At 45.6% G+C, this 13811-nt stretch overlaps 1 protein-coding gene across 9 annotated transcripts in view; it reads left to right on the forward strand.

Annotated features, from left to right (window-relative positions):
• Positions 1–13811, forward strand: part of LRRC56 (leucine rich repeat containing 56) — a 133235-nt gene that overhangs the window by 21168 nt on the left and 98256 nt on the right. For 7 of the 9 annotated variants that reach the window (XM_084630426.1, XM_084630423.1, XM_084630430.1 and 4 more), the window contains exon 1: positions 12143–12351. The exons of the other annotated variants lie outside the window; for them this stretch is intronic. The gene's annotated coding sequence lies outside the window, so the exon portion shown is untranslated. Of the gene's footprint in view, positions 1–12142; positions 12352–13811 lie in introns of those variants that run through there. 9 annotated transcript variants of the gene reach the window in all.

Here is a 13811-nt window from a genome sequence, read left to right on the forward strand (position 1 = left end):
TGCCTGCCTGTTATGTCTCTTGTGCCCTCCTTCTTCCAGCACAGCACTCCACCCTCTCTGTGCATCTAGAGCAGAGAGAATCCACATGCGCCAGCAGCAGACACAGTTTTCTACACTCTGGGTCCTAGCGGAGCCCCCCCACAGTCTGGCACCTGAGGCGGCCACCTCAGTTCGCCTCATGGTAAGGCCAGCCCAGGGTACAAAGAACAAGCTCAGATGAAGTTTCTAGTAGTTTACGTAGAGTGAAATTCACCCACGGGTATAGGAGTTGTGGAAAGCCTCCAAGGCAGAGGAACCACTATGGTCCTGACGCACAGAGAGCTATGAACTCCACATGTTGGATTTAGGTTCTGTTCAGCTCTGCAAAACCCAGAACAGAGAGTCTGGGAAGGCAGAGGTCCCGGGGACATGGTCACTAGGACCATGATAACATAGATCCAGTTGCCACCAAACCCTTGAGTAGAGGTGTACAGGGTATGCGGCCTCTGGTCCAGTCTAAGTCCTGGAAGATAGTCCACAGAAAACATCAGAACTGTATGCACCATCAGCTGGAGGATAGATTTCTTCCCCCCAAACTGCCACAGAATTCCTTCCATAAAGCCCATTTCCTTTGCTTGAGGACAAACACTAACTGAGAAATTAACTCCCACTCTCAGCCCTTGTCTATACTGGGATTTTATCAACCAGTGTAATAGCGATGGCCCTGGTGCAAAGCATTAGTGTAAACTAGGACTGTCAAGCGATCAAAAAAATTGCGATTAATCACAATTTTAATCGCACTGTTAAACAATAATAGAATATTATTTATTTAAATATTTTGGATTTTTCTACATTTCAAATATATTGATTTCAATTACAACACAGAATACAAAATGTACAGTGCTCACTTTATTAGTTTTATTACAAATATTTGACTGTAAAAAGATAAACAAAAGAAATAGTATTTTTCAGTTCACCTCATACAAGTACTATAGTGCAATCTCTTTATTGTGAAAGTGCAACATACAAATGTAGATTGTTTTATTTTTCAGTGCAGTTATGTTAAAAAAAAAAAAATAGAGCCTACAAGTCCCCTCAATCGTACTTCTTGTTCAGCCAATCTCTAAGCTTCCATGCTAATGACGGGTTCTGCTCGATAATGACCCAAAGCATTGACACATGTTCATTTTTCATCATCTGAGTTAGATGCCACCAACACAAGGTTGATTTTCTTTTTTGGTGGTTCGGGTTCTATAGTTTCTGAATCGGAGTGTTGCTCTTTTAAGACTTTGGACAGTATGTGCCACACCTCATCCCTCTCAGATTTTGGAAGGCACTTCAGAGTCTTAAACCTTGGGTCGAGTGCTGTAGCTTTCTCTAGAAATCTCATATTGGTACCTTCTTTGAGTTTTGTCAGATCTGCAATGAAAGTGTTCTTAAATCAAACAACATATGCTGGGTCATCATCCAAGATTGCCATAACATGAAATATATGGCAGAATGCAGGTAAAACCACGGAGCAGGAGACATAGAATTCTCCCTCAAGGAGTTCAGTCACAAATGTAATTAAATGTTTTTAATAAGTGTCATCAGCATCGAAGCATGTCATCTGGAATGATGGTTGAAGCATGAAGGGGCATACAAATGCTTAGCATGTCTGAAACGTAAATACCTTGGAACGCTGGCTACAAAAGTGCCATGGGAACGCCTGTTCTCATTTTCAGGAGAACTTGTAAATAAGAAGTGGGCAGTATTATCTCCCATAAATGTAAACAAACTTGTTTCTCCTAGTGATTGGCTGACCAAGAAGGAGGACTGAGTGGACTTGTAGGCTCTAAAGTTTTACGTTGTTTCATTTTTGAGAGAGGTTATGTAAAAAAAAAAAATCTACATTTGTAAGTTGCATTTTCATGTTAAAGAGATTCCACTACAGTACTTGGATAAGGTGAATTGAAAAATACTATTTCTTTTCTCTTCTACAGTGCAAATATTTGTATTCAAAAATAATAATATAAAGTAAGCACTGTACACTTTGTATTCTGTGTTGTAATTGAAATATATTTGAAAATATAGAAAAGATCCAAAAATATTTGTAATAAATTTAAATTGGTATTCTATTATTGTTTAACAGTGCGATTAAAACTGCAATTAATCACGATTAATTTTTTTAATCGAGTTAATCTGTTTTGAGTTAATCATGTGAGTTAACTGCAATTAATTGACAGCCCTAGTGTAAACGTGATTTATATGGGTGCAGTGTAATGTGGGGTAAGCTACATCCATGCAAACTGTGCTGCACTGGTGTAAATTGGGTGTACACTAGGGGTCTGCACTGTTGGCTAAAAATCAGGACTTGATTCTCCATTGCTCTGTTCTCCATCTGTTGTCAATTACATTGGTGAAAAGGGAATGTAAAATGCTGTCTTTCTGATCTGGTAGCATTTTACATTTACTTTGCCCTGATGTAAATGATGACACATGGGTCAGAGCGTTGGAGAATCAGGCCCTACATATAGGCAGGGGGTTAATTTCACAGCTAATGCATGCTTGGCAAAACAAGTTCTTATGGAAAGAGTGTGATGCCAGAACTACAAAGGCTGTGATGTCATAAAGTTCCTCTGCATTGCAGAGAACAAGTGATTCTCCTGAAAATGACGGGAAAACAAGGTATGGTCAGTGACCCTAACTCCCTTTCAAAAGCAATTTACTTTTTTTCTTGGTTAATGTTGAAAACAAAGTTGTAATTCAATCATCAACAATAGAATTTATCCCAGAAGGGGGCAAGGGACCACCTAGAGCATGAACCAGGTGTAAATTATAAATAGCATCACCACGATGACTTCTGTGTCCTACAGGGACTTATGCTACAGTTCATACCAAAGAGTTCTTTTAAAAAATGCCTGCATCTTCACTAGTTACATTTTCTTACAATTTACTTAGACTGTAAATTCTTCAGGGCAGGGACTATCTTTTGATATACATTTGTACAGCACCTAGCATGGTAGGGCCCTGATTAAGACTCCTAGGCACTACCACAATAATAAATATAGTTTCAGGATCTGCAGTTCCTCTTAGCAAACCTCTCTGTGTGGGGTGGGAGGCACAGTGATCATAATGATGGCTGCAGAGCAGTTCTAGAGGTGCTCCTGAGCTTGGGAGAGGATTCCATTCCCCTGGGAAGCACTCGTGCAAATACAGCATATTTGGGCTTTGCACACAGGAAATGGTTTAGTTTAATGGGAATCTGAAAATGTAGGTGTACTGATGAAAAATAACACAAGCTGATGATTTTCAGGGGGTAAAGAGGATATCTCCCATCTACTGTGAGTTTCTGAGGAACCACACCGAATCTGACTTTCCTCCAAAGCCTTAGTTTGTGTACTGACATTTCCCCTGATTCCAGTGATTTATTTGGGAGATGGAGAAGATATAACCAGGGAAATTTCCCCTTCTAAACTAGCTGACATTGGATCTCAATGTTCAATAACTTCCCAGCTATAGAATGTTCCTCTCTTCCTGTATAAATAGGAAGGGAGAAAAAGACCCAGCAAAAGTTATTTTGGTATTGAAACTATTAATTCAATTCAAGGCAGATGTGGGAGGGAGGCCTTTAGAAATTAAAAGGTTTTCCAAAATCAATGGGTCACACTTAACATAATACAGTTTCTTGCCTTTATTGTACAATATGTCTTTCACACTAAAGAATCACTTCAACCACCAATGAAATGCTGTCACTTCTGGGATGGAATACACCAGCTGTTTAGCAGCAGACAGCAACAGTATACAAGTGAAAAACAAAATCATACCCATTAAAGAGCAGTTGAGGGAGGTAGAATTATTATCTAAGGTGAAATCTGCAACTGAGCTATAACTCCCGAACTCCAAAAAGAGCCAGGGGATTCTTTATTGACTACAGGCCTTTGGTTTTACATCTTCCCTGAAAGATGGGACCTTTAGCTCACAGCATCCCTAACACTAGGCTGGTGCATTCGTTGAAACTGACTGAGCGAAGAGTGCCACCTACTGAGTCACCAACACCACTTTCTGAAGTGAGTGGATTTTCCTTGGGGATCTCCTATCTAAGTAGTCAGAAGGCTCAGCCCTGCTTTAGCTAAGGAGATCTGCCCAGATCAGTGCCTGAGGTGTTAAACCGATCATACAGATTAGCTTTGCTGTTAGAACCATTACTTTGAGTGGATATCTTTTCCTGTTTTGTTTTGTTGTTAGTACCCAGATAATCTGATTGCATTCCCACAGAGTCAAGTATGGGTTTACATTTCCCTTGTCAAACTACATAACAGTGAGAGGGCAGGAACTAATCTGTAGGTCTGGCCCCAATGTAGCCTCTGGAAAGTACTTGTTTGCTTCTTGACTCTGAACAGTATTTCTGGGTTGCTTCAACAAACTAATGTCTTGGTTTATTTGTTTGAAGGAGCAGGGACAGGAAGAGATGAATATTTCCACCACTCCAAATTGGATTAAAAATATCCTTGAAACCCTTATTGCAAGTTTTCCCAGGCCCAGCTCGGCCTGAAAGACGAAGACTTTGTACAATACGCTGTATGTTTCCTGACAAAATTTTCCATTCATACTACAATTTACAAATTCAAATATGCTCTTCTCAAAAGCTAAAACAAATGCCCTGATTCAGTGTATCAGGGAAAGTGATTTAAATTGGATTCTCACATTGGGTCCAGCTTGAAAACAAGGAACAGTTGCAACAAAATAAACTCATTGATCACATGTTTTCCTATCTTCCTTTAGCTCTTTCAATAAGTGCTTTCTCCCTCATATCTTCAGTTTCTCCTTCTACTTTATCTGACTGTGAAGAAGTCCTATGCTTTTAACATCTGTTTCTATGGAAATTATTGTGATGTCATCAACTGGGCACAATGACTTCAACCATATTAAAGATAACAGGTTTATGAGGTAGTTACATAGACTTGAAATAAAGTTTTCTCTGGGCCAATTACAAGTTTCTCTTTAAAGGGGCCTGTGCAAAATTAGCTGCCAAGACAGTGATCAAATCATCATTGCTACAGAAATTACAAAAGAAATCAAATACCCCACTTATGTGACACAAAAAAGAAAGCACTGCTGAAGAACAGAGGATGATCTAGTGGCTCAGGGGCTGGGAATGAGGTTTTAGGGTTCAATTCCTTACTTCCTTTGTGATTTTGGACAATCTACCCTTTCCTTAGTACCCCTCGGTAAAATGAAGATTGCAGTTATTTCTTTGTCTTTCTTGTCTTTGATCAGTGGTTTTCAACCTTTTTTCATTTGCAGACCCCTAAAAAATTTTGAATGGAGGTGCAGACCCCTTTGGAAATCTTAGACATAGTCTGCCCCCAGGGGTCCACGGACCACTGGTTGAGAACCACTTTTCTATGGTAACAAGAACCTTTCACGGACCCCTTAGGCATAGTCTGTGGACACCCAGGAGTCCACAGACCACAGTTTGAAAAACACCGATCTAGATTATAAACTCTGTGGGGAAGAGAGACTGTCTTTTACCTTTCAGAGTACCAGCCGTGTTAGTCGGTATCCGCAAAAAGAAAAGGAGTACTTGTGGCCACATCGGGGTGCAAAACTGTATGGAGGGCTCGGTAGAGAAGGCTGTGCCTCTCCAAACAGCCTGGCCCCCACCCCCATCCGCCCCCTCCCACTTCCTGCCCCCTGACTGCCCCCCTCAGAACCACCGACGCATCCAACCCCCCCTGCTCCTTGTCCCCTGACCTCCCCTTCCCAGGACCCCCTGCCCCAAACCACCCCCCCCAGGACCCCACCCCCTATCCAACCCCCCCCCCCCGCTCCCTGTCCCCTGACTGCCCCCGCAACCCATATTCACACCCACGCCTCCTGACAGGCCCCCTGGGACTCCCACGCCCTGTCCAACCCCCCCACCCATCCCTTGACCACGTCCCCCAGAACCTTTGCCCCATCCAACCACTCCCTGTCCCCTGACTGCCCCCCGGGACCCTCTGTCCCTTATCCAACACCCCTCCTCCCCTGCCCCCTTACCATGCCACTCAGAGCAGCAGGAGCTCGCAGCCCCGCCACCCGGCTGGAGCCATCCGTGGGGGAGGGGGGACAGCAGGGGAGGGGCCAGGGGCTAGCCTCCCCAGCCAGGAGCTCAGGGGCCAGGCAGGACGGTCCCGCGGGCTGGATGTGGCCCGCGGGCCATAGTTTGCCCACCTCTGCTCTAAGAGCTACTGTAATACAAATTACAAAATCAATTAATAATAAATCAAATCAAATCCATTCATGACTGTGAGGTGCTCAGATTCTAAGGTGATGAAGGCCATATATTCATTTAAATACATAAGTAGACAGGGCATGACTCCAAGGGCTAAGCATGTCCAATCTGAGGCATTCTAGGCTTGGTTTGCAGAGTGGGTGAGCACCCACAGCTCTCGTTAACTTAATTTACCACCAGTATGAATCCACAGTAACTCTCTCTAAATCAGTGGAGTTCTACTAGTGTAAGTGAGATTGGAATCAGGACTAGAATTTCCATATAATTTCATAAACTGTTTATTTTATATATTCCAAGTATAAGAAAATTGGTAGCTCAAGAGTGAAGTCAGACCTTTTTCTCCTCTCTATGGTTTTATATGTATAAGATAGTTCCTGGAGAGGGATCACATCAGTACTGTAGTTTTTAATTTACAGTTTTCTTCCTGATCTTAGCTTTGTTCTGGCTCCATCCCCAGAGCCATTACATTAACTCTGCGCAGTTCAGGCACAAAGCTCCTGTATTTACTCTGAGATTGTGCCAGATTTCATCTTACTTGCTTATGGAAAGATGCATTTTCTCCTTGAATTGTTTAAAAAAGTAGTTCAGACTGGAGTAATCATAAGCTTAATTCCAACGGAAGGAGGGAAATGGTTAATATTACCAAATACATATACATACACTTAGCCTATCGGAGAGTATCATTTCCCCCAATTTACATCTTGGAAACTGAGGCATTGAGAGGTGACTTGCCCTAAGTCATACAGCAGGTCTGCCAGAGTTGCGGAAAATACTCCCATCTGCAGACGCCCAATCCAGTGTTGTTTCCACTGAATCATACTACTTTCCCGAAGCATGCTACCTCCCACGGCCTTCCTTCCTGTGAAAGTGGACTGACAGCTTGCATTGACACCTGTGGGAGTGAGAGTGCTCCACACTGTGAAAGATCAGGCCCTGAGTGATATTTTCTGATGCTGATTGACCATCAGGCCCAGAAGATGCCTCATTTCCTGATCTAATGTCTAAGGTTTATTTTTTTAAGAGCACTGCGGTGTTTTCTTTGCAATACTGTATCCAAGAGCCATCAGCAGTGGTTAAGCTCTAACACACTTGCAGCAGTATGGTGGATGTGGCATAGTGCTAAATGACATTGGGTTAAGGCTGGCACAAAAATCAAGGAGCTCCAAGTAACTAGCCCGTTACTGGCCCTCCTACTTGTCTTGCTCTGAATAGAGCATCAAGCTTGGTAACTGTTATTCCAAAGAAAAAGTTGCTTTAGATACATCGTTTTAAACCACTGGAAATCACAAGTTATGTTATACAAAGAGTTCTGACACCAACCTTAGCTTCCATTCCATGCAAAGAAACCAGTGAATGGAGTTATTGACACTCAGCAGCTTCAACACACCTTTAAATCTGCTCTTGTAGCTCTAAATAGAATTTAATAGGTGTATTTAATTTTAAAAATTCAAAAATGATCACATCTGTGTATATTTCAGATGGAGAACTGAATATGCGTATTCCAGAGCAACATTGCATGGAATAGACTGGAGTGTACATAAATGATGATACTCTGCCCCCACAGAGTTCCTTTGTGATGCTGGGGCAAGTCACCTCTGCCAGACTTTTCAACAGTTGGCCACTACTGTGTGATTCTCATTTTCTGGATGCCCAATTTGAAACCGTGAGGTGATGAAGTGCTGAGCCCTCACTGCAGCAACTGAAGTCAATGGGAGCTCTGCCCTGAACAAATAAAGTGCTATAAAATTCTCAGGGTTTTTTTTTTTTAAATCAGGCCATAGTGTCTCAAATTGGGTACCCCAAATTAGTGGACACTTTTGACATTAATGGCGTTATTCCTTAGTTTTCCATCTCTACAATCAGAATAATGCCACTTTCCCTCCCAGGGGCAGTGTGAAGATAAATGTATTAATGTTTGTGAAGCAGTCAGATGCTACAGTGATGAGGAAATCAAAACTAGAAGGGTATGGAAACACAAACTTTGCCAGTGAGTTTCACAGCTTACAGCAAAGGAATGTGGGACTCAGGAATAATAGGTTCCATTCTACGTTCTTCAAAGGAGTGATCTGTAGTGGTTATTTGGACACTTCTTCCCCTGTCCCCCAGTAACCTCTCCTCTTCTGCTGCTATCCACCTACCCCCTGCCAGCTCCTGTTCATTACTCCCCACTCTAATCCTGCCCGTCCCCACTCTGCTCCAGTCCTGTGCCTGCTTTCCTTGTTTCCTTCCTCTGTGTCCCTCCCTTTGCTCCAGCCCTTATCCCTTGCTTCTGCCAATGTTCTCACCACAACCTTCTTCCAACCCTGTTCTTATGGCACCTCCTCTTCTGTCTCCCTCTGCTCCTGCCCCCTTCCTACTCCCACCTCCTAACCCTCCACCCCCAGGCTCCTATTCTCCCTTCCCCCATTTTCCCTCAGTCTTCACCTCTCTGCATCTGAGTCAGGCACTTTGTTTCCTTTTCCTTCTCCTGGATGCTTGGGCACCAGCATGGCAAGAATCGGGAGCACAGGAGAGCTAGTAACCCTGCTGCCGGTTCTGGTTCGTGTTGCCGTAGTGGCCTCTATAGACTGGAGGAGCAATAGCAGGGAAAGTTCTGCTCAGCCTCTGTAGCCCTGAGCGGGATCACGCTCATTTGATCAGTAGGGATGATGCATGCACAGTCCGGTCACACACAGGAGCTGTGAGGGGCAGGAGAATTTAGCAGTAGCAAGTATCTACTGAGCATGTGTGAACTATGATTTTTCAGAACCTTATAATTTGACCAAATTTGGGCATAGTTTCATGGGAAGAGCAATAAGCACATCTATAACACAAAGGCAATCCTCCTGCCAAATTTCAAGTCCTTGCTCCAAGGTATGAAGGTGCTAGCTTCCCAAGGAAATGGTTATATGTACTTTTTTACAATCAGCAAAATAATCTGTTTTTCCCTAACCTTGTTCTGAGAAACAGATGAACTGGTTTAGCTGAAACTTTCCCCAAAACCTCAGTCTGAAGCAAAGACCTGCCATGGAAAATTTCAGCTCAAGCAATTTAAATTTGGCAAAGTTATAAGCAACTGAAAAAAAGATTTTATAATGGGAAGCATCAAGCAACCTTAAGTACAGGTGTCACTACCTGCACTGCATGTTTGTTTGTTTGTTTATATTGAGTGTGAGGGTTAATTCCAACACCAACAGTGCTGTTTTATTGTGAGGAGCAGATTTTTTATGATCTTGAGTAAAAGATTGGATTCGATTATGTTCCCACCCTCGCTCTCTGGTAAGGACAATTCTCTGATGAAGCATACCACTACCACAACTACTGTACACAAAAGTCACACACCGCAACCTTAACTCTCCCTCACTATGGATACCCACTCTCCAGTACACCCTTTGCCAAACTTCACCTTTTAAGCATGCCAGACTTCCACAACTGATAGCAAGGGACAGGCCGAAGTAGTGTAGTCCAAGTGGGAGGGTACTGAACTAGGACTCAGGAGACCTGGGGTCTATTCCTAGCTTTATTATTAACATGAGTCAATTTGCCTTTCTGTTTCCCCTCCTTCTCTTTTCCATTTTGTCTGTTTAGATTGCAAGCTTTCCAGAGTGGGGACTGTCTCTTACTTATGCGCTTTTACAGTGCCTGGCACAATGGAACAGGTTGGGGCTTTATGTGGTCCTGTAATACAAATAATAATAAAGGAGGGTGGAAAAGGGAAAGCTAAGGAATAGTTTGTGGGGTGCTTTGGTAAAGGGGGTGCTGGAAGGCTGGCATCCCTATGGGGGCAGAGTTAAGACTGTGATGAGTGATCTGTGGCATGCAATGGTAGAGTGCCTTCCTCTGGGTGAAGTAGAGGATAAATACTGTGATATGGCTTAACTTTTCATTTCCTTGCTTTTGTGGGTTTGTGTCAGGCATACTATGTGTATAGCAACCTTAAATATTTCATAACTTTTTTTGTGATATATTTTAGGCCTGGGTGGAGTTAAAAGGAGATGTGAGGGGAGAACTGTGCTGGGCCCTGTTGAAGCTGGGAACATGTAGGAGAGCGGTGGGGTTAGGTCCAAAGAAGTGGAGGGGAGGCTGGGTGAGATCCTACTGAGGCAATTGAGTGAGTATGCGGAGGCAGGGGAGGCCAGATGAAGCCATACTGAAGCAACTGGGTCTGAGTACTTAGAGGGGTGTACATATAGAAGTGGAGAGGAATGAGATGGCTGATTGTACAGGATGAGTACACAGAGGTGAGGGGACTAGATGCAGCTGTAGTGAGAGGAGGGTGTGTATGAGTGAGGCGAGAGTAAGCTGAAATAGGGGGAATCAGACGGGGCTGTAATGAAGGGGCTGGATGTGTGGAGAATATACACAGAGGTGGTGGGCAGGAGATGGGTCCTTTGTAAAGTGTGTGGAGTGGGTACACAGAAGTGGGGGCACTGGATGGAGCCACAGTGAGGAGGTTGTATATGTGCATGTGTGATGGGGAGGGTATGTGGCAGTGGGGAGTACTGGACTGGGCCGTAGTGAGGACGACTGGGTGTGGGTATGGGGATACAGAGATGGGGAGGGGTGAACAGAGCCACAATGAGGAAGCTTTGCATGTAGGCACAGGATCAGACAGGTTTCTAATGAGGCATGTGGGTGTGAGGATGGGGACACAGAGGTGAGGGAATTAGATCCACGGTGAGGAGGGTGTGTATATGTTTGTAGGTGTAGGGACCAGTCACAGCTGTAATGAGGAGGCTGGGGGTCTGTATGGTATGTGCAGTGCTGCAAGTGTCAGGCATTAGGGGTGACAGGGCTCCAGATGCATAAGTGTCATGCCTGCCCGCAGCCCTGGTGAGGTGTCAGTCACCAGTACAGCAGGCAGCAATGGGACAGCAGGGATTCCTCATGCAGAGTCTCTTCCTGGTCTCAGAGTTGCTGTGGTACCTGTAAAGCAGCTAGGCCAGCTGCTTCTCCTCCTGTCTAGCTGCTCCCGGCTGGCTGGCAGAGATGGTGGCTGGCACGGGCTGTTATAGCACTGCACTGGTTGGCAGGTCAGGGAGGGGAATGGAAGAAGCTGGGAATTGAGGGAGGGGAAAAACAATGTGGCCCCATGCAAAGTCTGGCTCACTCCTCTCACATCTGTGAGAGACCTCACACAAAGGGCTCTAAACAGCGGGGCGTGCAAAAGCAGGGGAGTGTATATTGGAGGGGGAAGCTAGTCAAGGCAGAAACAAAGGGGCTGGATGAGGCAATAAGCAGAAGGGTGTGTGGGAGCTGGGAACAAAAGGTTACCATAGTAAGGCTAGGGCCTGCATAAACTGATGCAGGGAGAGGCAGAAGGGGACTGGGCGGGGTGGTAAAGAGGGAGCTGGAGCTTGGGTATGTGCGCATGTATGTCTGGTGGGGAATGGAGCTGGAGGAGGCCTTAGCAAGGCTGGGGGTGGGAATGGATATGGGGAGGCTGGGTCTGAAAGGACTTGATAGGGGAATAATGCAGAGATGGGGGCAGTGGGCATGCGCAGATGGAGAAGACCAGAAGAGAGGGGAAGACTGAGGGGGCTGGCAAGGTGTGTTGAAGAGGTAGATGCTGGCTGGACCAACAAGGAGGAGGGTGGGGAATTGCGTGGAGGTGGCTAGGCAGAAGTGGGGGGGAGGGGCCCTAGACGGGGCTGGAAAGTGAGGAGAGGGAGAGGTGGGTACATGGGCAGGGATGGGTAGGTAAAGGCGGGGGGGGGGCTAGTCCATTATTCCCCTGGGGAGCGCCAGTCTGGGGCTGGGGAGGAGACAAGCGCGGGGAGCATGTTCTCTAGGCGGAAGGCTGCTAGCGGCATGGCCCAAGGAGCTGGCAGGGGCCAGCGCGCGCCGGCGGGGCCTGGAGGGAGGGGCTGGGTCAAGTGACTGGAGGTCATGAATATTTAATGAGCATATTCAAATCGGCCAGTTGCCGGGGCAACCTGCGGCCTAGCCGCTCCTGGCGGCTCACCCCGACCTGGAAGGCCGGAGGGAAGCGGAAAGGGCTTTGCGGGCCGGCCTGCGTGGGGCGCCCCCAGCTCCTTCACTTCTGCCGGGGCAGAGGCTGAGTCTTTTCCCCGGTGGGGGGAGGGAGGTGTGCGGAGCTCCTTCCAGCTGTGCTGGCAGCAGGCGATAAGCAGCAGGTAGGAGTCGCCGCCCCCCTCCCCAGGGGCGGGCTGCCCCCCGGGGCATGTTTGTACCGGAGGATGGGGGGAGACACAGCTGCCCTGGGGTGTGAGAAAGGGGAAACAGCAGGAGCGGCCTTCCCTGTGCCCGTCGCGCCCCCGGCCCAAGCAGGCACTGGGACCGGGGCTGCCACACGCCAGCCCCTTCGTGCCGAGGTATGAAGAGGAGCTGCCCATCCCGCTTAAAAGCCACCAGGAGCCCTTGTGGCACCGTCGAGGCTAACCCGTTTCTTCAGCTTTCGTGGGCTGTCCCCCACTTTAGCCCTCGAAAGCTTATGCCCAGATAAATGTGTTAGTCTCTAAGGTGCCAGGAGGACTCAGACTAACACGGCTAACCCCTCTGAAGCCCAGCCTGGTGTTTGTGGGATCCTCCTCACTTCTGAGGGGTGACCCCCGTGTCCTTTCCCAGTCTGAGCAAACATGGTTCTGCCTTTGGGGTGCTGCATCCTGGCGCAAGGACATTACAGTGTAAAGTTAGTGACGTGCTAACAAAGTGGTGTCCGGCCATGGGACTGCGTAAATATCTTAGACGTGGTAGCCCTGCTGGTACGCTTAGCTTTCCACTACCCCTATCTTAATGATATGTCCCTGTGCTGCACTTGGTGCAGGCTGCTATCTCCTTTCCAAGCCACTTGCTGTGAAGTTTGTGTTTCTGAAAATCCCAATCCTGTGATTTTGAGACATCGCAGTTTGAACACAAAACAGGGAGCCGGAAATTCCTGGGTTCTAATCCTGGCTCTGCTTATTGTGTGACCCTAGGCGAGTCCCTCTGTTTTTTTTGTGCCTCTTTTTTCCTGATCTATAATATGCAGATGAGAATACTTGCTTACTTGATGGGGGTGTTCTGAAAATTATTTAATGTTTGTGTAGTTCTTGGAGAATAGAAAATGCTGTAAAGTGTAAAGGAGGATTCATTATTATTATTTATTAGTAATCTATGCCCAGTTGAACAAGAGGCAGCAGGCACTGACTGGTACAGTTAAACTCATACAATTATCTGAAAAGACTGGGAATACTGATTTAGACAAGCCTTTCAGAAGAAGCAAAAATCTTTTTTAGTGAATATGTCTAATAAATTCTAAGGTTTTAAGACCAAAGACAGTTTGTGTTCCTGTTCTAGAGCATCTACCGTACTGGAGGAGGAAAAATCCTTTATACAGAATGTTTGTTGTTCTCTGCTTGTTTCAGGGCTGACAATTAATCTGTTTTTTTTTTTTTTGATTGCACATTTAAATTGTACAAGTGTGTCAAGCTTTGCAGGGAAGCATATTGAAATATAAATAACCCAGGCTAATCCCAAAATGTAGGGAATTATCCCTGATTATTTTAAGAGATGGCAATAATTTATTGTTCATAGCTTTTAGCTGGTTCTGAAATGGACAAAGACATTTATTTATTTAGTATTTGAAGTGCTGGTC

This window comes from Lepidochelys olivacea, assembly GCF_965140295.1.
Source record: "Lepidochelys olivacea isolate rLepOli2 genome assembly, chromosome: 6".
NCBI classification, from domain to species: Eukaryota; Metazoa; Chordata; order Testudines; family Cheloniidae; genus Lepidochelys; species Lepidochelys olivacea.